The following is a 26,191-nucleotide window of genomic DNA, read 5'->3' as shown; positions in this document are numbered from 1 at the left end:
ATGTAACATAAGAATCACTCCTTTAATTTTAATTTTATAAATAAAATTAATAAGGAGGTGGGACATGTGAAAGCTAACAGTGTAAAAGATTGCTTCTGAATGTGAATGGGGCATTGGCCAGATTTTAGAGTGGGTTATATTGGGAGAGCATGGAGGTGAAATGACCTGGACCTAAGTAGTGGCTTCCCACTTTGGCCTGTGTGTGCATCTCCAGTTTTCCACAGTTTACACTGTTTACTACCCACTGTCTCTTTGGCTGTGAGATCATTTATTATGGTTCCTATGCTATCATTTTTCTTAGGGTAAAGAAGTATTTCTTGATACCTTTGTTACAAATAACAGTAGAAAAATGAGAGGACTGAGATGATTTTATTATATCTGATCCCCTTTACTCATTGAAATTAACTGCCATTGTAAGAATTTGTGTTTGGAACCACTGATTATCATCAGAATTACTTTATGGCTATGAAAAAATTATTACTCTCAGAGGTCTAGTGACTCATCTAAATTGATATTAACAATTTTTAAAAAATGTATCAGGCTACCTCAGACTTGCTTTCACTGACCATGTTGATACAAAGAATGAAGAGGCTCAAATTAATATTTTATCCAGCAAAAGATTTAGGGACTGTGATTTACCCTGTATAAAATTTATTCAGCCAGCCTCCATGGTACAGGATTCCAGAATTCCCTGTAGCTCCACTGAACTGACTGGAAACATGATAAGGCATCTAAATTCTGTAGGTACAGCCATTCCTAGCAACCAATTTGATTTTTGACGGACGAAGAGCCCCAGGAAAGCAGACGCCTTTGTACCTGAGAAAAAAAGAAATCCCAAGCAAGATAGACATGCCCTAATCAGTATGCTCTGGGTATGACAGCATGCAAGTGAGTGATCTATTTCGTTCTGAACCTTGGCTCTGTCAATGACAAAACACGATTTACTAGAACAAATCAAATAAATGTATTTGACTCCTGTTTTGACGTTTCAAAATGCTGAACCATATTTCCTTATGCAGCCCTCTGATTTCACATTTTTAATTTTGACTTTTTCTTATAAAATACTCTTGTCAGAATGAGAATGCAAATAGCAATGAATCAGGGTAGAAATGCTTTCATACATTATGGAAAGAATTATTTCTGCATGGATATGATACTCTAGCAGATGTGTTTCAAAAAATTACAGCCCTCCCCACCACCTCCAAAGAATGACTTGGAGACCTTGACTGTGCAATCAGTGGTCAGATGGTTCAGTACTCTGTTGTTCCCATTCTTATTACAGGCACATGTGACAGTACTGCAGTGATAAGTGGAATTTTCAAGGGGAAGTTGGAAGAGATTGATGGCTTCTTACCCTGCTCCTCTGTGCAGGAATCCGATGATGAAGTTTTTAGCTGTGACGGTGCTGCCAGTGTTGATAGTGTCAATCCATCCACTTCTAATCATTTTACTGGTAAGTATCTGAGGCCGTATTTCAGGTTGTACTTTAAATTGTGTTGTATAGGTGATTCTTGGAATTTTTATCTGTATCTATTGGCTTATATTTGCCCCTCAGCTGTTTTTCAAAACAGACTTAATTTGTAAAACATGATACCATTTTGGTTAATTAACTCTCAGTAGTCTACTCATGTTTATCTCTACAGAGTGAGTATGAGAGGCAGAAATGAGTCCAAACTAAGGTAAGCAAATAGCAAGTGAAAATAATTTCCTGTGTGTCTTCAGCTTTCTGAAGCAGAGCTATCCTTTTGAAATCTAAATCACTTGAGCTCTTTTGAACGTCTAATACTGGTTAATGAGTTGTGGAATATTTGCAGTACTGAGTACAAAATATTCACTTCCAGGGTGAGAAAATAATGTTTGTTTTTAAAAGAATGCTACTCTGAAATGAAAGCCTTGGAAACTCTAAGATTCTGTAATTGTTTGAACACTGGTAAACCTCAAACCGAAGGCCAGATTCACGTACTACAGTAAATGTAGCTTTCTACACATATATGGGCTTCGCAAGTGGTTCAGCAGTAAAGAACCTGCCTGCCAATGCAGGAGACACAGGAGACATGGGTTCGATTCCTGAGTCAGGAAGATACCCTGGAGAAGGAAATGGCAACCCACCCCAGTATTCTTACCTGGAAAATCCCACGGACAGAGGAGTCTGGCAGGCTACGGTCCATGGGGTTGCAAAGAGTGAGACATGACTGAGTGATTGGGCATACATACATACATATATACTTCTCCTATGCTGTTAATGTGAACAGCATCATTTAATTTACTGTGATATGTTCAGACTTGAAGTTGTAGCCATTTTAAGTTGCATTCCTTGTGACAGATGCTCATACGAAGACTTTGAAACAGGCAAATCTTTTCTAATGTATCCATGTCCATTCAACACCATGTGATTTTAAAATTATTTTTTAGAAGAGGTAGTATCATTCAAAGAAAAACTTTAAAAAGTCAATAGAAGCCTCTTAATTTATACCCTGATGGGTATAAATTTCTTTTTAAAGGTGCATTCCTTAAATAAAGGTGAAAATTATCCAACACAAAAGAAGTTTTTTCTTTTCCACGATAGTATTTCCTAGCATTATTTTTGTAGGGCATTTGTGTTTGGGGACTTTTTTTTTAGCTCACCAAAACAACCTTTTAAAATTCACACTGACATTTATACAATGTGACCCCTCTAATTCCATCTTTAAACTTCTCCCCAACCGCCAAGAATTCAAAAAATCGTTTGGTTTTCATGAATTCTCCATCATCACTGTTAGAAGGGTTTAGAATAAAAATAGGTAAAACTTTATAATAATGTTTAGCCTCTGTATTATGTATCTCTTGACTAAAGTAGAACTTAGTTTTAATGAACTTGTACAAAGTATAAAACAGTAGGGAGAAGATATAGGAACACTCAGGCAAAGGGAGAAAACAATAGCTGTTTGGAGAATAAGATTTTCTGGTTACAAAAGGAAGTTAGATTTATTGAGGGGATACATTTTGTTTGAAATTTATCAATACCTTCCTGGAAGGTATTGTGCCTGGAAGAGCACTGAACGCTGAATGATGCTTGAAAGTTAAAGTGAAGTCACTCAGTTTTGTCCAACTCTTTGTGACCCCTGTAGCCTACCAGGCTCCTCCATCCATAGGATTTTCCAGGCAAGAATACTGGAGTGGGTTACCATTTCCTTCTCCAGGGGATCTTCCTGGCTCAGAGATCGAACCCAGGTCTCCCGCATTGCAGGCGGATTCTTTACCGTCTGAGCCTCCAGAGAAGCGAATGATGCTTAGACTCCTATATTGAGTGAACAGATTAATTTTTAGACAATTTTTATACTTTCTTGATAAATAAAAATTATATATATTTAATGTGCACAACTGGAGAAGGCAATGGCAACCCTCTCCAGAATTCTTGCCTGGAAAATCCTATGGATGGAGGATCCTGGTAGGCTGCAGTCCATGGGGTCACAAAGAGTTGGACACGACTGAGCGACTTCACTTTCAAATTTCACTTTCATGCATTGGAGAAGGAAATGGCAATCCACTCCAGTGTTCTTGCCTGAGAAACCCAGGGATGGAGGAGCCTGGTGGGCTGCCATCTATGGGGTCACACAGAGTCGGACACGACTGAAGCGACTTAGCAGCAGCAGCAGCAATGTGCACAACATGATATTTTAATACACATATGCATTGTGACATGATTACCACAGCCAAACTAATAAACATTTTCATCATCTCACATAATTACTTTTTTTCTTTTTTGGTGGTGGTGAGAACATAAGATCTACTCTCTTGGCCAGTTTCAAGAACAAAATACATTATTTTGATAATTTCAGACAAATTTTTAAAACTGGAGAGAAAGAGTCCACTGGATGCCCTTGTCCTTCAAAAAGCAACAGTATGCATTTAAATTAAAGATCCTCAGAACACTCTGTTAAATACCTTCTGTGTGTCCCTTGAGAGCGCTCATTCCGCAAGTCCCAGATAATGGCAGAGTCCCCTAGTATTTCTCAACTCTTTCCCCTTTAGCCACTCCTGAAAAACATCACCAACCTAGACCCTCTTTCTTTGAGATCCTCCTCCTCTAGTGCATTGTAGCATTTTCCACACAATTTTTTTTTAAGCCTGCAGCATGCTTAAACCTCCTCCCTGGTGTCTGTACTTCTCCTAAAGTTACAAATTGACTCTCTCCTGGAAAAATCAATTGCAAGCCTTCTCTATGCAAGGTGCCTATTGATTTCTATAGCTTGTGAGTTCACAAAGTACCTATAATGTTCGTTTAAACACCATCAGCTCTTACAATTTCAGTTCAAGATACTTTCCAGATGAAAGTGATGTTCTGGTGGTTTAGAGGGGTTTGAAAAATTATAGGTCAGGCACTAGTTATGAGCACCTGAACAGTTCCCTGGAGGGTAAAAGTTGGAGTGGAGAGTGGTTTTATTTTGATGAAATAAACCATTTGATAACTATTTTGCTATCTGGTCATAACTTTCCTGTTTCATCACCATGGCACAAGTCTGTGGAGGAGGAGACATCTACTGTGTACAGAGAAGACAGCAGGCTAGTAAAGAAAGCAGCTGCAACGTTTGATTAGCTTTTTCAGCATTTTTGTTGCAAATTTTCAAGAGTTTTGAGGGAAATATTTACTGATACTCCTCTGTAAGGAAACAGAGATAGCATCATTGAACAACTTGTAATTGAATGTGTGATCAAAACTCTGATTTGGGATAAACAGTGGGGAGGAGGGGCAAAAAAGAATAGATGGAAATGTAACAGTAATGGGGGGATTTCTTGTTTTCTGTGGGTTATTCTCAGCCTGATCTCCAGTACAAAACTGGAGATTATTTTATAAAATCGGGCAATTGAGGAGGAAATTCCATTTTAATTTTCTTAGAGGATCCAATGATCTTTTATATGAGTAAGACAAAATAAAAATACAGTACTGACAACCCTCATTTTGAATTCAAAGAATTTTAGAACTAGTAGAGCCTTTGAGAACATCTAGATAGACACCCTTATTTTACAGATATGGAGACCACAGCCCAGGGAGATTAACTTGACAAGAATCCAGATGTGAGATAGTGGCAAAGAACTTTATTGTAGATCCCTAGAGGGTCCGCCTTTCTCTAGACTGTGCTGCTCTCTAACAGGTCTGTTTCGTCACTGACTATTTAAGTAGAGGACCCAAATCATCAAGTCAAAGACATGCTTTATCTTTTGTGCCATCTCCTCTTAGAATGAGCACATCTTTTGGTGAAGGTAATTGGCACTTCATCTTCTGTTGCCTTTTTTTTTAAGTTGGTTTTTATAGAAGGTATGATTATCTCCTGGCTGTGATACAATACCAGTGATGAGTTTGTGAATAAATTCAATGAGCCTAAAGAAATAGTGGACAGAGAATTCAGTTTGAGTGTGAATGAACAATTCCTCTTCCTCTTTCTGTGACAGGGCAGACGATTGAGACTTTGCTTGTGTGTCCCTGACAATGATGGAAATATCTTACAGCAAACATGTTTTATGTTTACATGAATGAAATTGGTTTGTCTTGGTGACATAATGCTGCTTGTGATAATGTGAAAATATGATGATGAAAGTAGGTGAGATGCAGTTTGCAGTGTGCATCTTCAACAGCAGCTAACAAATAGAAGTTTCTTTGATTTACTTAGAAATAGAAACCTGTGCATTCCACTTTTGCCAGAAGGGTGAACGGTCATCCTGGATTCCCTGAAGAAAAAAAAAGATAATGATACCCTTCCACCCCTTGAACTCCAGGACCCTACATTACTTGTTCAATAAGTCAAGACTTCAGAAACCCACTTACCTTGCATTTCAATGAGACTCAGTCACAGCTTCTGACTAAATGCAGTAATTATATTCTGTTTTACTGGTTAGGTGAAGAACTGGCTTTCATATTTGCTTGTTTTAAGCCCTGAAAAACTTAAATTTGACTTTAAATATAAAAACACAATTAGACCAAGTTTGAAATGAAATTTATATGTCGATATCATAGTAAATCTAGGAAAGCAGTACATCACTTGTGATTTTAACTCTCAGTTAGGTATTATAATTATAAAGATAGTTCTGGTGGTGTTAATGTACTATTTCTCACATCATTCAAGGGATAAGACCCTATTAGCATGAAATCCAAAATAGAAAACCATATAAAAATCTTCCATTCTCGCACATCTCTTTTTTACTCAGGATATCTATAGGTGCAATTGATATTGTAGTGGTATTTCATGAACAGTATGAGAATTAGAGTTGAATTAAATAGTAAAGACACCATCTTTACATTAGTAATCAGAATATTTTTGTCTGACAATATAATTTGTTTACAAATATTTCTTACAGTATTTGAGTTTTTAAGCTTCTTGATAAGAATCATATTTTGATCTTGGGGTCATCCAGAGTGATCATGGGCAATAAAGAGATGATTATCCAACTGCAAAATATTGTAACTTGAAAAATGGATCCAAGTGAATTTAGGTGATTAAAATTCTACTAACCATTCTACTAACAATGCTTCTACTAACCATTCAAAGTCTTAAGACCTTTTGGCTTTGGTTTGATCACCAGTGGTTGACTGGCATTCTACTTGTTGTTTACAATAGTGATGATAAAATCATAGTGCCTGAAGCAAATGTCCTTGTGTTTCTCAAAAGATTTTAAAATTCATCATGCAAATCAGGCAATCTGATACTTTCTGACAGCTCGAGGAAAGCATATTTGTGTGCATGTGAATGCAAAAAAGTATTAAACCTGGTTCTGCTAAAAAAAAAAGAGCCAGTTGCTATTTCTGAATTGGCTGCAATATTTAACCATTTCACTCTGGAAAGTACTTGTTTGCACTCTGAAAATGTTGCTTCTTTTTTGTCTGAACCATTTAGAAATAAACTGGGAATGTGTTAGGGCCACAGAATTGTTGTACCATATGTTTTATATGTTCAGCTACAGTGATCTGGCATGAACTATAATAGTTAAATGTCTGAAATTTACTGAATTCTATTGAGAGTTAGATTAAGGTTAAAAGTACAGTTTTTAAGCATAATGAAGAAAGAGCAATCATAATAAACATAGCAAAACATAAATATTTTATTTTCAACCAAGGATCAATACTTAAAAACTAGAAAGGCATTTTCTTTGAATGGTGTTTAATTTTCAGGTAGGGAAGCATTTGTAGTGAGATAAAATTGAAATGGACACTTAGTTTTTGCATTTGGTTTTATCTCATCTCACAAGTATTATAATAATGGAGTGGTAATAAAGATTTATGTAATTTACAACTCTAGAAATCTGCATGAAATGTTATGAAACTTGATTTATATAATGAACTATTAAATCACTTTAAGATCCTTCACGGATATCTGCAGTGGTCTTAGCATGACAAAAAATAAAAATAAAAACCTAAAAGCAAATTCTATTAAAATGATTACCAAAGCACTGTGAAAGCTGGTAAAGACTGCTTCACCAAATACTAAAAGCACTAGATATTTCTGGCTGAATTACAATAGTGGGTCCCACTAATTGCGATGTTTGGAGGCTGAAAAGCATTCAGTAGTATATATTTTTATGCTTCATGACAGTGTTAGTGGATATAAAAATTGTACATCTTTTAGATTTAAATCATATTAATAAAATTACTTTATTCATGAAGAATACTTAACATATTTCATTTTAAAATTTGCACTAATGCCCACAGTTTTCTACATTTAAAAAAATGTATATATTTTGAATCTTAACAATGCCAGCATTTGGGGTATTTAATTCCATCTTTGAGGAAACTTGTTTAGAAGAAATAAAAATTATTAATTTTAAACAGTTAATTTTTCCAACATTTTAGCCTGTTGTATTTCATAATTTCTCCAAAAGTGTTGCCCCTTATCTTCTTGCTATGTCAGCTGTGTGTTTTTGCTGTTTGCTGTTTCTATGGCAACCATTATGTTGGCTTAGAGTAGTACCTATTTCAGATATATACATTTATAATTCTAGACACACACACACATACACACACTCACTTTTAGAACTTTTTATTTACTAACAGAATTGATGATTAATCTAACTATTATGATGGTCATTAATCAGTACTAAAATACTATGCTAAGATCATGGCTGCATAAAACATATATCATGTATTTGGCCTAGATTTTTAAAAAAAATATGCATAAAGCTAGAGGAACTGCAAAAGCAAACCGAGGAGTAAACTTAACTAAAATTTATGGATACTAACAAAGAAGCGTATATATTTAAAAAGTCCTCTCAAAATGAGATATTTTGATGAAAAATTAAAGAATGAATGAAATTCAGGATAACAACCTAAATAAGAATTGTTATTTTCAGCAGAGCAACTGGTACTTTTTTTTAGCATTCACTAGTTTTGCAGCTAGAATATGGAAACTGTTGAAATTTATAATTGCAATATTTTAAGTTCCTTGGTGTCAAGAACTGTCTTTTATTTCCCCCACATTATTGTTATTGCTGTTCAGTTGCCCAGTCGTGTCCAACTCTTTGTGACCCAATGGACTGCAGCGTGCTAGGCTTCCCTGTCCCACAACATCTCCTGGAGTTTGCCCAAGTTCATGCTCATGACATCGATGATGCCTTCCAGCCATCTTATCTTCTGATGCCCTCTGTTCCTTCTGTCCCTGATCTTTCCCAGCATCAGGGACTTTTCCAATGAGTCATTTGTTCACATCAGAAGACCAGAATACTGGAGCTTCAGCTTCAGTATCAGTCCTTCCTGTGAATAGTTAGCGTTTATCTCCCTAAAGATTGACTGGTTTGATCTCCTTGCTGTCCAAGGGACTTGCAGGAGTCTTCTCTAGCACTGCATTTCAAGGGCGTCAAGTCTTTGGCATTCTACCTTCTTTACAGTCCAGCTCTCACAGCCATATGTCCCCCACATTACTTAATGTTAATAATCATAGTAGCAAGCTTTATTGGAGAAGGCAATGGCACCCCACTCCAGTACTCTTGCCTGGAAAATCCCATGGACAGAGGAGCCTGGTAGGTTGCAGTCCATGGGGTCGCTAAGAGTCAGACATGACTGAGCGACTTAACTTTCACTTTTCACTTTCATGCATTGGAGAAGGAAATGGCAACCCACTCCAGTGTTCTTGCCTGGAGAATCCCAGGGACGGGGGAGCCTAGTGGGCTGCCGTCTATGGGGTCGCACAGAGTCAGACACGACTGAAGCGACTTAGCAGCAGCAGCAGTAGCAGCAGCAAGCTTTATTAAGCATTGTCATTTGCCAAGCATTGTACTAGATGTTTTAAATAAATTATTATTATTATAATTATTATTGAGTTTCATTATAGAATTTATCTTCCAGAGGTTTCTTTTTGTTTGACCACACTCAGTGGTTTATGAGATCTTAACTCCCCAACTAAGGATCGAACCCAGGCCACAGCAGTGAATGCACCCAGTCCTAACCACTAGGTCACCAAGCAATTCCCCAATTATTTTGATTCTATTAATACACAGTCCTAAATAAATTTATTTTTGATTGGTATGTTCATGACTTTTTCTAAAACGTACATGTCTTAATTGATAAAATGATTTCTGTCATCTTAAACATGAAACGAGTGAACTGAAACAGGCTAACTGTATAGAAATTATTGGGTTGGCCAAAAAGTTCATTCAGGTTTTTCCATAAGCTGTTACAGGAAAACCCGAATGACCTTTTAGGCTAACCCAATAATTAAGATTGCTGGATACAATTTAGGGTCTTCTTCAATGAGTACAGACCCATATGAAAAATGTTTTTATATCAGATGTTCATGAAGTTTCCAAGTATGCATATAATATTGTCAGTATAAATTAAATCACTTTCCAAACTTCCTACATAGTTTTAAATTTATTAATATCAATATCAGAATTCAATATTTTAATATGAGAACACTGAAATATTTTTAATAAATATATTTAAAGTTTATGACTTAAAAATAAACATTAAAAAATTTAGCTTTAATTTTTGCAATATTTTCCCTACAGTGAAAAATTATAAAGAAACTATACACTATGAAATTGTTTAAATAATATATGGAATACCCATACAATAGATTATCATGTGGCCACTAAAAAGAATTAAACAAATGTATCCATTGACATAAAAATATATTCAAATTAATAAATAATTCACATTAATTGCAAAATTATTTTGCAGATTCATCCCATTTGTAAAATCTTACACATGAGGTGTGAAAGCAATAAGATCTAGAAACAGAAAGAGAAACACATATTTTCTATTGCTGCTGTTGTTCAGTCACCCAGTCGTGTCTTGACACTTTGCAACTTCAAGGACTGCAGCACACCAGGCCTCTCTGTCTGTCACCATCTCCCGAAGTTTGCCCAAGTTCATGTCCATTGTATTTTTCTAAAGAAACAGAAAATCTTAAGTTTTCTCTGAATAGTGGCATGGGTAATTTAAATTATCTATACATTTCTCAATATTTCACAATATCTATATATTTTCTCAATTTATATTAATATATTTTAGCTTAAGACTTATTGTCTCCATTCATTACAATAGCTTTCTAGAATTTTTCACTAATACAGTTACTGCTGCTATAACATGCTTATAATTTTTTCCATAAGATAGAAATCATAGTTCAAAGGTATCATTTTAATTGCCCTCCAGAAAGCTTTACCAATTCATGTGCTCACATCTAGTAACTAATGGGGTTCTGGAAGGGGAAAACATGTACACCCATGGTGGATTCATGTCAGTGTATGGCAAAACAAATACAATATTGTAAAGTTAAAAAACAGAAAATAAACTAATTAAAAAAATAAAAAATAAAAAAAAATAAAATCATATATTGAATAATATAATATTTGCTGTTTGAAGTTCTGTCATCCTCTTGAACCAAATTCTTATATACAGTAGGATCAGTGTCTGTAATTTCCATTTCATCAGCTAAATGGCTATGCCTAAACCAACAATACTGACTCTGTAGTAAGTTTTATCTCACATAAGAGTTCCCAATTTTCCATACCCACTACTATAACAGAAACACAATATATTATGATACTCTTTACGAACTTTATTAGTTCAGTTCAGTCACTAGTCATGTCCGACTCTTTGCGACTCAATGGACTGCAGCATGCCAGGCCTCCCTGTCTGTCAACAACTCCCAGAGTTTACTCAGACTCATGTCCATTGAGTCAGTGATGCCATCCAGCCATCTCATCCTCTGTCATCCCCTTCTTCTCCTGCCTTGAGTCAGTTCTTCACATCTGGTGGCCAAAGGATTGGAGCTTCAGCTTCAGCATCAGTCCTTCCAATGAATATTCAGGACTGATTTCCTTCAGAATGGACTGATTGGATCTCCTTGCAGTCCAAGGGACTCTCAAGCGTCTTCTCCAACACCACAGTTCAAAAACATCAATTCTTCGGTGCTCAGCTTTCTTTATAGTTCAACTCTCACATCTATACATGACTACTGGAAAAACCATAGCTTTGACTAGATGGACCTTTTTTGGCAAAGTAGTGTCTTTGTTTTTTAATATGCTGTCTAGCTTGGTCATAACTTTTCTTCCAAGGAGCAAGCATCTTTTAATTTCATGGCTGCAGACACCATCTGCAGTGATTTTGAGCCCCCCAAAAATAAAGTCTGTCACTGTTTCCACTGTTTCCCCATCTATTTGCCATGAAGTGATGGGACCGGATGCCATAATCTTTGTTTTCTGAATGTTGAGTTTTAAGCCAACTTTTTCACTCTCCTCTTTTACTTTCATCAAGAGGCTCTTCAGTTCTTCTTCACTTTCTGCTGTAAGTGTGGTGTCATCTGCATATCTGAGGTTATTGATATTTCTCCTGGCAATCTTGATTCCAACTTGTGCTTCATCCAGTCCAGCATTTCTCATGATATACTCTGAATATTAGTTATTCTCACATAGTTATTATTTGAATTTTATAAGAATATTGTCAAACTACCAAACAAACCATGACGTTGGAGTTACATTACATGCTATGCCACTGGAGTTACATTACATTTATAGGTTAATTTGAGCCACAAGACAAATTGACATCTTTATAATTCCATTCCAGGAATACCAGATATCTTTCCATATTTAACTGTCATTCTACCCACAGAAGAGTTTTGTGCATTTCTTCTTGCAGTGCATTTTTCTTGCTGAGTCCCTAAGTTTTTAAAATATTTTTGTACCTATTAGAGACTTTTTTAAATGATCCTATTTTTATTCAAACTTCTAATATGATGAGCTGAAAAATATTTTTCTTAATATTAAAATCATTGTTGCCTTTGAGTATGAAAGTGAAAGTCGCTTAGTGGTGTCCGACTCTTTGTGACCCCAAGGACTGTACAGTCCATGGAATTATCTAGGTCAGAATACTGGAGTAGGTAGTCTTTCCCTTCTCCAGGGATCTTCCCAACCCAGGGATCAAACTCAGGTCTCCTGAATTATGGGCAGGTTCTTTACCAGCTGAGCCACAAGGGAAGCCCAAGAACACTGGAGTGGGTAGCCTATCCCTTCTCCACCAAATCTTCCCAACCCAAGAATCAAACCAGTCTCCTTGCATTGCAGGTGGATTCTTTACCAACTGAGCTCTCAGGGAAGCCTGCCTTTGCGTCTCCTTTAAATAAAATGTGCTTCCCAGGTGGGGCTAGTGTTAAAGAATCCACCTGCCAATGCAGAGGACATGGCAACCCACGCAGTATTCTTGCCTGGAGAACCCCATGGACAGAAGAGCCTGGTGAGCTCCAGTCCGTGCAGTCGCAAAGAGTCAGACATGACTGAAGCAACTTAACATGCAAGAACACAAGAGGTCCTTAAAAATGTTCAACATTATTTTAAAAATCTACTTAAAAATGTTCCATTGAAAGAAAAAAAAGCTGAAAGCATCACATTTCCTGATTTCAAACTAAATTACAAAACCATACTAGTTAAAGCACTATGACACTAGGATAAAAACACAGAACAATGGAACAGATTAAACACCCCTAAAATAAACTCAGGCATGTTTGGCCAACTAATATTTTACAAAGGAGTCAAAAACACTCAATTAAGAAAAGATAGTCTCTCAAATAAATGGTACTGAAAATTCTGTATATTCACATAACAATAATGAAACTAGACCCCTGTCATATACCATTCACAAAAATTAACTTGAAATGGATCAAAGGCTTAAATGTAAGGTGAAACTGCAAAACTCCTGAAGGAAAATATAGGGAAAATCTCCCTGACATTTGTCTTGGCAATGAATTTTTTGAAATGACACTAAAAGCATAGGCAACATAAACAAAAATCAACAAGTAATACTACACCAAACTAAAAAGCTCTGCACAGCAAATAAAATGATCAACAAAATGAAAAGCAATCTATGGAATGGAGAAAGTATTTGCAAATAATATATCTGATAAGGAGTTAATATACAAAATATATAAGAAACTCATGAAACTGAATAATAAATGATCCATTAAAAAATTGGGCAAAGGATGGAAAAGAATTTTTCTAGATGTATAATGACCAACAAGTTCATGAAAAGATGCTCAACTTCAGTAATCATTAAGGAAATGCAAATCAAAATAACAATGAAAAATCACCTCACACTTGTTAGAATAGCTAATATCAAAAAGACAAGAGATAGAAAGTGTCGGGGAGAATGTGGAGAAAAGAAACCCTTGTAAACTATTGGTAGGAATGTAAATTGGTACAGTCCAATGTAATTTACATTACATTGGAATGTAAATTTGTACATTTAGGAATGTAAATTGTTTTCCATAGGTTTCCGGGAACCTATGGAAAACAATACGAGGTTCCTCAAAAAATTAAAACCATATTGCCACTTCTGGGTAAATGCCCAAAGGAAATAAAGTCATATCTTAAAAAGAAATATACATCCCTTATGTTCACTGCAGCATTATTTGCAATAGTCAACCTGTATCCACTAATGGATGAATGAATAAAGAAGTTATGGTATATATATACATATCCCATGGATGGAGGAGCCTGGTGGGCTACAGTCTATGGGGTTGCAAAGAGTCAGACACGACTGAGCAACTTCACTTTCACTTTCATCCACTAATGGATGAATGAATAAAGAAGTTATGGTGTATATATACATATATGTACAATCGAATATTATTTAACCATAGAAGGAGAAAATACTGCCATTTATGACAACATGGATGGAATTTGGGGCATTAATGCTAAGAGAAATAAGTCAGGTAGAGAAAGACAAATACTGTATGATCTCACTTATATGTGATATTTAAAAAACAGAAAACTCATAGAAACAGAATAGGATTATGGTTACCAGAGCTGGAAGATGGAGGAAACAGGGCGATGTTGGTCAAAGGCTATAAAAATAAATGAACAAAATATTTCAAAAATATACTTCAAATTTACACACACACAGATGGTAATAATATAAAAATGGTGCAAAAAAGCCCTATGCTATTTTCCACTTAGGGCTGGTGGAAAATAGGGCTGGTGGCTCAGCTGGTAAAGAATCCGCCTGCGATGTGGGAGACCTAGCTTCGATCCCTGGGTTGGGAAGATCCCCTGGAGAAGGGAAAGGCTACTCACTCCAGTATGCTGGACTGGAGAATTCCATGGACTCAATAGTCTGGGGTCGCAGATTCGGACACAAGTGAGTGACTTTCACTTTCATGAGGACAAAGTGATTAAATCAGTTAAATCAGGGGAGTAGTAAAAAGATAAAGTATAGATATTGCTTAATGTGAAAGAAGGAAAAGCTAGAAATATTAGTTTTTAATACAAATAAATAGATATGATGGTTTGTTGAGTCTCCTTTATCTGTTCTGCAAATGGGTTGAAGGATAAATCATCCACTTTATTAAAAAAAACTTCAACATTGGGGTACAATAAAAGGAAATAAAACTGCTCTGTTTAGAAGCCCACATAGTGTAGCTGTAGATTAATTTTAAATACATTTTTGTTTCTTTGTGGCTATTTTTTGTTCTGATAGCCTCCATCTGGTATTGATCTGCATTTTTTTGTAGTCTGCTTACCAGGCACAATCAAAGAAATCAACTAGTTCTTCTATCTTAAAAGGCTGGAAGAAATTTTCTTTTTAGATTTCGTTCCTTTTTTTTTTTTATTTTTGGTATTTCAATTCTCTATTTAAGATATGATGGTCACTGAGGACCTATCAACACAATCACTTTCACTTAATTTCTCTTACTGGTAATAAATAACTATATCCGTTCTTTAACTGCATTTCTTACTGGTAATACCTGGCATTTGTCCTAGCACTTCTTTGAAATATCCAGCTAATAGTCATTGGTTATGTTAGTCAGGACTTTTTATTGCTTGTGAAAAAAACTCTATGCAATCTGGCTTAAACAAAAAAGAGATATATTAGTTCATGTAGCTGAGAGAGACATGGGTGAGATCATATCAGATGATCTAAATGGTTAGATCAAAATGGTTCTAGGGCTCAAATAACAACCTCTCTTCCACCCCTGGCTCCAATAGTTTAGATGGTGAAATAGCTCATGTCTTCATAGTGTGTCAACTATGTACTCAATAGACTATAGCCCACCAGGCTCCTCTATCCATGGAATTCTCCAGGTAAGAATATTGGAGGGGGTTGCCATGCCCTCCTCCAGGAAATCTTGCTGACCTTGGGATCGAACCCACAACTCTTACATTTCCTGCACTGGCAAGTAGGTTCTTTAATACTAGCGCCACCTGAGACCACTGATTTCCCTACAAAATGCAAAATTGGAGTTCATATGTCTGTTTAATAGATGAAGAAACTGATGTTAAGTAAACTGATGTGCCCGAAGTCACAGAAATAAGAAAGATGAAAACATAAAAATGATGGCAACCTCTGTTTTTTGCTACTCCAGAACCTAAGCACTTTTTCTAACAATGTCATGCCACTAATACTTTTCTTGAACTGCATTGAATCTTCATTTGTCTACTCTTATTAGTAAAAATCTCCACTCAAGTTTCATTCATTGTTCACTTTATGGTAAAATCATTTTATTATTAAGTCATCTCTCATGAAGTGTATCAACAGATAGACTCTGTAACAAAATTTTCTCATATAATATCTAGACCGCATCCCTCTTTTCTTCATCTACACATTATACCTGACATTAGCAGGATGTGCTCCTTCATGTTACAAGCAGTCCGATTTGGGGACAGATTAATCACATAATTATATATCCCCCATATCTGTCTGCCACTACATGCATTGCTTCTGAAATGTGGAGAAAGTGTGTAAAAACGTTAAGTACTAACTAGGTTCTGGGCACTTTCTACAGGGAAATATTGGTGAGGCTTCTTACATTTTATAGTGGCAGGGAAGATAAGGACACATTCTTATGCAACAAATTCGTGGGGTTTTTTCTCATTTCTTTTGAGAGAATGGAAGTTATCAGGGCAGTGCAAGCAAGCCTTCAAGACTTTATTTTGGCATTCCTACCCTGCAGAATAGTAACCCTGTGTGGTTTCCATGAGAAAGAATCTAAATAATTAAGGTAGATACTGTAGACTGCTTCATTAACTGAAAGTGGAGGGAACAAATGCTATCTTTCTCTTTCGTTCCTGTCAGTGGATGCTGCTTTTTCTTTTTTTAGGTTTGATTTCTATTTTCTGCAGCTGAGCATGAAAGTACACTGACTAACATAGTCTGTAATTTAACTATGTTCCTAGGACCATCTGTAAGAATTTAAGCATTTCCTGGGAATCTGATCAATTCTAGCAGCCTTTCTCTATTTCCTTTGTAAATTTAAGAGCCCTTCAGTTAATTTTATATTTAAAAGTTGGTTTCTGCTTGAAAAAAAAATGTGGACCCAATATCCAAAAACTGTTCTGTGCTTCAAAATTGGTTTTGTTGAATAATTTTCTATTATGCACACACATATGCATTTTTATGTGAAGTCGTAAATATATCACAGAATTTGTTTAATGTAAGGAAGATTTGTTCCTTCTCCCCTATTCATTGATTCAATCATTTATTTATATCAGTATTGATTCATAGATATTCATTTTATTCTTTGGGTTATAATCTAATACTGTCATTAATTTTTCTTGCTTAAATTATTCCAACTTTGACCATTGAGAGTTCTTTTGGGTCAGTTCTTATGTCCTTCTGACAAGACTGTGCCTCTTTTTTTCCTTCCCTTTCTTACTTTTCATCACTGTAAGATCCTTCAGGTTCATCTGATATTTACCTGCAACAATTCCTAGAATTAGCCATTTCTCAAAGAGGTTTTTTTTAATGCCAGTCACTGGGTAGATGGTGATGCAACTTAGTGAAATGGGAAAGACTGGAGGAAGGGGAGGAAGCCTGGAGTATGTTACCTTCCTTCTCTATTTCCTTCCTTCCTCACTCCCTTCCTTCCTTCTATCTTTCTTTTGTTATTATTACTATTTCGTAATGTTAAATTTGAAAAGCCTATTAGCCATGTAAGTGGACCTATAGAGTAGACAGTGAGTATAAGAATCTAAAGCTCAGAGAAGAGATTCAGCTACATATCTACATTTGGGATTCACAAATAAATGGTAGCATTTAAAGACATAGGACCAGGTCTGCTTTGCTGTGAGTCACATAGAAAAGTCTCAAACTTCAATTCACAAGAGGCTTTGGAGGTTAAGTATAATGGAAGAAATCAGACAGAAAAGTTGAGAAAGGGCAGCAAATGAGGCAGGAGAAAATCCTACCTAATGTGTGGTATCCTACAAACCAGGTAAAAAAAGAGTTCAAGACAGGAAATCTGAGTCAAGCTCTCTTGAGATATTAAGGAAAAGAAGGACTGAAAATTTACCATTGGATTTGGTAATATTCAAGCTCACTGATTACCTTTACAAATGTTATTTCAGTGGAACTGTGAAAATGAAGCCTAATTTGGGGGAGTTCAACATAGAATCTGTGAATTAAGATAGACTGGAATAGGTGAATTGAACTCAGATGACCATTTTATCTACTCCTGTGGGCAGGAATCCCTTAGAAGAAATGAAGCAGTCATCATAGTCAACAAAAGAGTCGGAAATGCAGTACTTGGATGCGTCTCAAAAACGACAGAATGATCTCTGTTTGTTTCCAAGGCAAACCATTCAATATCACGGTTATCCAAGTCTATGCTCTGACCAGTATCTATGCTCTGACCAGTAATGCCAAAGAAGCTGAAGTTGAACAGTTCTATGAAGACCTAGAAGACCTTCTAGAACTAACACCCAAAAAAGGTGTCTTTTTCATTATAGGGGACTGGAATGCAAAAGTAGGAAGTCAAAAAACACCTGGAGTAACAGGCAAATTTGGCCTCGGAGTACAGAATGAAGCAAGGCAAAGGCTAATAGAGTTCTGCCAAGAGAACGCACTGGTCACAGCAAACACACTCTTCCAACAACACAAGAGAAGACTCTACGCATGGACATCACCAGACAGTCGACTCCGAAATCAGATTGATCATATTCTTTGCAGCCAATGATGGAGAAGCTCTATACAGTCAGCAAAAACAAGACCGGGAGCTGACTGTGGCTCAGATCATGAACTCCTTGTTGCCAAATTCAGACTTAATTTGAAGAAAGTGGAAAAAACCGCTGGAACATTCAAGTATGACCTAAATCAAATCCCTTATGACTATACAGTAGAAGTGAGAAATAGATTTAAAGGATGAGGGCTGATAGACAGAATGCCTGATGAACTATGGATGGAGGTTTGTGACATTGTACAGGAGACAGGAATCAAGACCATCCCCAAGAAAAAGAAATGCAAAACAGCAAAATGGCTGTCTGAGGAGGCCTTACAAATAGCAGTGAAAACTCGGGAAACGAAAAGCAAAGGACAAAAGGAAAAGTATACCCATTTGAATGCAGAGTTTCAAAGAATAGCAAGGAGAGATAAGAAAGCCTTCCTCAGTGATCAGTGCAAAGAAATAGAGGAAAACAGTAGAATGGGAAAGTCTAGAAATCTCTTCAAGAAAATTAGAGATACCAAGGGAACATTTCATGCAAAGATGGGCTCGATAAAGGACAGAAATGGTATGGACCTAACAGAAGCAGAAGATATTAAGAAGAAGTGGCAAGAATACACAGAATAACTGTACAAAAAAGATCTTCACGACCCAGATAATCACGATGGTGTGATCACTCACCTAGAGCCAGACATCCTGGAATGTGAAGTCAAGTGGGCCTTAAGAAGCATCACTACGAACAAAGCTAGTGAAGGTGATGGAATTCCAGTTGAGCTATTTCAAATCCTGAAAGATGACACTGTGAAAGTGCTGCACTCAATTTGCCAGCAAATCTGGAAAACTCAGCGGTGGCCACAGGACTGGAAAAGGTCACTTTTCATTCCAATCCCAAAGAAAGGCAATGCCAAAGAATGCTCAAACTACTGCACAATTGCACTCATCTCACACACTAGCAAAGTAATGCTTAAAATTCTCCAAGCCAGGCTTCAGCAATACGTGAACCGTGAACTTCCAGATGTTCAAGCTGGTTTTAAAAAAGGCAGAGGAACCAGAGATCAAATTGCCAACATTTGATGGATCATCGGAAAAGCAAGAGAGTACCAGAAAAACATCTATTTCTGCTTAATGACTATGCCAAAGCCTGTGACTGTGTGGATCACAATAAACTGTGGAAAATTCTGAAAGAGATGGGAATACCAGACGACCTGACCTGCCTCTTGAGAAATCTGTATGCAGGTCAGGAAGCAACAGTTAGAACTGGACATGGAACAACAGACTGGTTCCAAATAGGAAAAGGAGTATGTCAAGGCTGTATCTTGTCACCCTGCTTATTTAACTTATATGCAGAGTACATCATGAGAAACGCTGGGCTGGAGGAAGCACAAGCTGGAATCAAGATTGCCGGGAGAATTATCTACAACCTCAGATATGCAGATGACACCACTCTTACGGCAGAAAGTGAAGAAGAACTAAAGAGCCTCTTGATGAAGGTGAAAGAGGAGAGTGAAAAGGTTGGCTTAAAGCTCAACATTCAGAAAACAAAGATCATGGCATCCGGTCCCATCACTTCATGGCAGATAGTTGGGGAAACAGTGAAAACAGTGGCTGCCTTTATTTTTCTGGGCTCCAATATCACTGCAGATGGTGATTGCAGCCATGAAATTAAAAGATGCTTACTCCTTTGAAGGAAAGTTATGACCAACCTAGACAGCATATTAAAAAGCAGAGACATTACTTTGCCAACAAAGGTCCGTCTAGTCAAGGCTATGGTTTTTCCAGTGCTCATGTATGGATGTGAGAGTTGGACTATAAAGAAAGCTGAGCGCCAAAGAATTGATGCTTTTGATCTGTGGTGTCGGAGAAGACTCTTGAGAGTCCCTTGGACTGCAAGGAGATCCAACCAGTCCATCCTAAGGGAGATCAGTCCTGGGTGTTCACTGGAGGGACTGATGTTGAAGCTGAAACTCCAATCCTTTGGCCACCTGATGTGAAGAGCTGACTCACTGGAAAAGGCCATAATGCTGGGAAGGATTGAGGGCAGGAGGAGAAGGGGACGACAGAGGATGAGATGGATGGATGGCATCATCGACTCGATGGATATGGATTTGGGTGGACTCTGGGAGTTGGTGATGGACAGGGGAGGCCAGGAGTGCTGCAGTTCACGGGGTCACAAAGAGTAGGACACAACTGAGCGACTGAATTGAACTGAACTGAACATAGAATTACATCTGAGAAACAGAAAATACCTTCCTTTGGAAAGTTGCTACAAATGGAGTAGAGAAATAGTTGATAGTGAGATGGGGAAACTGATGGAAAGGGACTTTATTTTTATGTTTGGAGACATTGCAGCATATTTTCAGGCAAATGGGAATAGTCCAGAAAAAAGAGGGAGAAATGATGATGCAGAAGAGAAAGGGGATCATTAAAGTGGCAAAGACCTAGTATTGGTGAGAAGAAATGGAATCCAAAGCTTAAGAGAGAAATCACCTTAGGTGGGAGAAAGAACACTTTCTCCATCGTAACAGGATTGAAGCTTGACTCCATGTGTACAAGTGTTAGGAGTATACACAGTATTGTGGTAAGAAGAGGAAATTGAATACGGTTTTTTTTCAATTTTCTTAAAAGCAGTATCATAAACTGAGTTGGAAAAGATGGGAAGAAATGTTGGACAGTTGAAAAGAAGTAAAGATGCCTTTTGTGGTATAGAGTTGAAGCATGAATTAATAAGGGAAATGTAACAAGATTGTCAGACACTGCTACTGGGGACCCACTTGCAAGAGTCTACATTTTCTCTAGTCATTATCATCTGTTCAGCTCTGAGAGGCATGTTCATAGTAGGAAGAGAGATGAGTTTAACTAGCCATTTTTGTCACATTTATTTGAAGAAGAGAGGAAAAAGTCCATCATAGTGAGTGTATATGTGAGGGGGAGACCACAATGATGAATAATGGACCCTAAATTCAGTAAATGGGGAAATGTGAATGTGCGTGGGATGAGAGAAAAATATGTAGAGGTCAAGAAACTTTCTTGTTGATTAAGTGTATGATTTATTGGAGACTTTCACTGTAAACATTCTTTAAGGCTTCCCTGCACCCTATTGATGCTATCTGCTCTTGCAATGGAGAAGGCAATGGCACCCCACACCACTACTCTTGCCTGGAAAATCCCATGGACGGAGGAGCCTGATAGGTTGCAGTCCATGGGGTCTTGAAGAGTCCAACACGACTGAGCGACCTCACTTTCACTTTTCACTTTCATGCTTTGGAGAAGGAAATGGCAACCCACTCCAGTGTTCTTGCCTGGAGAATCCCAAAGACGGCGGAGCCTGTTGGGCTGCCGTCTATGGGGTCACACAGAGTCGGACATGACTGAAGCGACTTAGCAGCAGCAGCAGCAGCAGCTCTTGCAATGCTAGAATCTGAAAAATATTTTCAATCTCTCTTATGATAATCTGTCAAGTCAAGTTTGCACCTGTTCTTGGGTCAGTCTTGCTAATTTACCATTTTCTTGGAATTTATCTGCTTCTTCGGGTTTTTTAATTTTTACCTAAATTTTCACCCAAATTTTCTTTTAGCTCTTGCAAATTCCTAGTAATTATAGTTATGTCTTTCCCCATGTCTTTAAATAGAGATCTATCTGAACTATTTCAGAGATTTGTGTTGCACACTTGAGAGCACAGCTGATTGAGTGGAAGAATTCCATGGTGAACCTGATATATAAATATCCTAACTAGGACTGATTTAATTTGTTTCAGTAACTCTTGTACACTTTTACTGAAATAGAATGACTAAGTGCTATTATAATCTTAGAAAGTTTTTCGGTCATGTGATACTGTTCACTATAGTTCAGCACATGTTAGGAAAAATGGATTAAGGGCTACATGTATTTTGATAAATGCACTTTAACAGGTGTATGTAGGCACAAAATTGAAGTGGTATTGTTACTTAAAAAATAAATCTAAATAGAATCAATGTGATTTTCAGTAGTGTTTTATTGTCTTTAAAAAAATAGGGCCAAACTCTACATGACAGATTGGTGTTTCCTGCTAGATTCCTTTGTCCTAGGCCTTTTACTTCTGTCAGGAAGTTGTCCTTCAGAGTGAAAGATGCTTTTGCTGGTTGCAGGAATATTAAATACACAATACTGTGTTTTGAGATGCAGTTGCAAATGTAACTAAACTGTTGCACCAAACTTACAAGTTGTATTATCACCTTAGAAGCACTGAATAGACAATTCACATTTCTTCACTTGTGTTCATAAAATATTTCCTTTGATATATTGAAACTGTGACATAAGCGAGGCTCCCAGACATGTAGAAGTGATCAACTTGAGGATCTCAAACTCCCTGATCCTTGGAGGAACAAGCTTAGTCTGAAAAATCCCCACAATTGCAAAAAAAAATAAAAATTTTAAGGATGGAAGCAAGGTAAACGAGTGTTGTAAGCAAGTTATATTTCATCCTATCTAACCACTGAATCACCCACTAAAAACAACACAAACTGGTCTTATAATTCAGTCAAGGCTACCACTGAGATGTGACCTTTAATGACCTCAGTGAAGTCTAGCATGGCTATTGATTAAAACATGCCAGCAAGAACTTGGTGCATCACTGACCTGCTAAAGGTACCATTTAGAGAAAATGTTGCCAAACATGGGAGAGTTCTTTGACCCTCGCTTGCCACTCTGAATGGCTTCTGGGATCTTAGGCTGATTTACAGTAATGTGTATGGGCAACCAAGAAGCCACAGGGCCTAGAACTAGAAGAGGTGGTGTTCACCTTCCCCCTGCAATATTGCAAGACTTTCTGTAAGTGAAAAATGGTTCTCAGGGAATTTCTCAATTGAACCCCAGGTATGAGAAAAGACCAGATGGGAACTGTAAGTATTAGGTGCACGTTTTAAACTAATAATGTAGGTTTATGTCAATTTTGTTTTTCATGGAACTCATAAGCAGAAACTGAGGTTCTTTAGATGAGCACAACAAAAGATTTGTGAGGACAAAATGATATTACATTCACATTAGTATACATGTTCCATTCCATCAATGTCACCTTTCTTGAATACTTTTCATAGTTCCTGGGATAGTTATATGTATCCACAAATCAGTCCCAGATGTCACTTGTCATTGTTAAGGCTGCCCATGGGATTGCAATCTCATTCAAGAAAAGTGTAACAGGCTACGCTAGGGGGAGATCCTATTTAAGTCATGATCACATCATAGACATAGGATTTCAGGAAAGTGGCAGTTCCCACAGATCTTGTGTAGACCATCACTGATGTGCCCACAGGGCTTGCAAAAGAAGTCCAGCAGCCTCTGCATCTTCCTGAGTTATATCATCTAGGTGGTATTCCTCTACGTATTGTCTGGGTCTCAAGTGAGTGCTATTGATTGGTGGATCCTAGCTCCACCCCTCTTGACATTCTTTCTCACATGTGGACACATGCTTCCTCACACAGTCTCACACAGCCAGTGTCTCCTAGTCACATCCAGAGAGCCAAGGTGCTGAACTGAAATTGTTTCCAGCATTAGCCACTGCACACTGTGCCCAGAACTGGTGTTGATTCTCATATCGCCAGGACTCGGAACATGGCATTGAATATGACTTGTTCTTCTAAAATTATTTTATTTTTGTGATGATTCCCTCTCAGGAACTTGACTGGCCTGAGTTAGGATCAATCCTGTCCATCAAATTTATTTTTACATCCTTGACCTTCAAACAGATCAGAGTTTGAGTCCATTTTTTTTTTTTCCACCAAGGGTCCCTTGGCCTCAGTCTGAATTATAGGTTAATTACAGGTATGTAATTCACAGTTCAGTTTAGTTCAGTTCCTCAGTCATGTCTGACTCTTTGCAACCCCATGGACAGCAGCATGCCAGGCCTCCCTGGCCATCACCAACTCCCAGAGTTTACTCAAACTCATGTCCATCGAGTCAGTGATGCCATCCAACCATCTCATCCTCTGTCGTCCCCTCTACTCCCACCTTCAATCTTTCCCAACATCAGGGTCTTTTCAAATGAGTCAGTTCTTCGCATCAGGTGGCCAAAGGATTGAAGTTTCAGCTTCAACATCAGTCCTTTCAATGAACACTCAGGACTGATCTCCATTAGGATGGACTGGTTGGATCTTCTTGCAATCCAAGGGACTCTCAAGAGTCTTCTCCAGCACCACAGTTCAAAAGCATCAATTCTTCAGCGCTCAGCTTTCTTTATAATCCAACTCTCACATCCATACACGACCACTGGAAAAACCATAGCCTTGACTAGATGGACCTTTGTTGGCAGAGTAATGTCTCTGCCTTTTAATATGCTGTCTAGGTTGGTCATAACTTTCCTTCAAAGGAGTAAGTGTCTTTTAATGTCACGACTGCAGTCATCATCTGCAGTGATTTTGGAGCCTCCAAAAATAAAGTTTGCCACTGTTTCCCCATCTATTTGCCATGAAGTGATGGGACTGGATGCCTTGATCTTAGTTTTCTGAATGTTGAGCTTTAAGCCAACTTTTTCACTCTCCTCTTTCACTTTCATCAAGAGGCTCTTTAGTTCTTCTCTTTCTGCCATAAGAGTGGTGTCATCTGCATATTTGAGGTTGTTGATATTTCTCCCAGCAATCTTGATTCCAGCTTGTGTTTCATCCAGCCCAGCATTTCTCATGATGTACTCTGCATCAATATTTTTGCTTTACACTATAGACTACCTTAAATGACTAAAGAAAGTCTTTTATTTACTTGGTTGTAAAATGCAATTATGCTTTAAATTTCAATTTTTCCAACTGGTAGTCAAAAAACATACATCTCTTCCTTTAGAGTTAGCTACACATCACAAATACATGGTAGCCAGTTTTTCTGTTTGTACAATAGGGAGAACTGAACTAGATAGCAGTTTCTCCACTTTTTTTACTTCTTGATTTGTTTTTATACTTAAGTTTCCCACTTTTTTATAGAAGCAAAAATTCATTTTATTTTTAGGATAAAATCTTAATGATACCTCAATACGTAAAAATGACATTTAAATAACATGGGATTCATTTTCATTAACAAGAAAATTAGAGTTGAGATTTTAAATGGCATTTATAGACAGATTCATTTCAGATCTAATTTATTTTTAGTATTTGATTTTAATTTCAGGTAAGTTTTTAAAGTCTGCATTTAATGGACACATTACAAACAGGTCGAGATCTGTTAGCATGCTTGCTTGTTGGTTCTTAGTTGCTTGACATGCAATCTAGGATATGTATCATAACAGAGAAGACAGTTATTTTCTGAATTATTCCTCAAAATAAGTACAAAGGTGATGTAACTTATTGCTTTAGTGGTCTTCAGTATGTCATCATGTTATGCATAATATTCTTAATAGGGTTTTAAGATATTTTAAATTATACTTAAAACTGAATTTTGAATCTATCTTTCCAAAATTTCTCATTCTTCTGCTGAATCTGGGCTTTCTCAGAAGCAAACTGAACTCAGTTATCTCTATTAACCCTGTAATGCTAACCACAATTTGATAACACTATGCTACTGTTGTGAGTACTGCAAGTATTCTAGTATGTTCTAAAGCTATTTAAAATGTATATCCATGAAGATACACATAAAGTTTAAACAGAGAAAGAGGCTCCTACAGATATAGTTTTCTTAAGACAACTTTTTTCTTAAAGATTTTTGCTGTTTTAAGCTTGTTTGAATGACATCAGCATAAGTTGTTTGCTCAGTCTATTTCTTCATTCAATAATCCATTTGTAGTCCTCTTACATTAGCTGTTGTTATTGGCTATGATCAGTGATAGTTCATCTCTGGCTGTT

At 37.1% G+C, this 26,191-nt stretch overlaps 1 protein-coding gene across 1 annotated transcript in view; it reads left to right on the top strand.

The window, feature by feature from the left end:
- CSRNP3 (cysteine and serine rich nuclear protein 3) overlaps positions 1-26,191 on the top strand; it is a 198,911-nt gene that overhangs the window by 12,221 nt on the left and 160,499 nt on the right. Inside the window, exon 2 of the mRNA XM_081581245.1 lies at positions 1,283-1,453. The gene's annotated coding sequence lies outside the window, so the exon portion shown is untranslated. The remainder of the gene's footprint in view (positions 1-1,282; positions 1,454-26,191) is intronic.

Source organism: Giraffa tippelskirchi, chromosome 3, assembly GCF_054371585.1.
Source record: "Giraffa tippelskirchi isolate mGirTip1 chromosome 3, T2T-mGirTip1v1.2.pri, whole genome shotgun sequence".
NCBI lineage: Eukaryota > Metazoa > Chordata > Mammalia > Artiodactyla > Giraffidae > Giraffa > Giraffa tippelskirchi.
The sequence above is the reverse complement of the archived record's forward strand: the minus strand, read 5'-3'. Positions and strand labels throughout refer to the sequence as shown.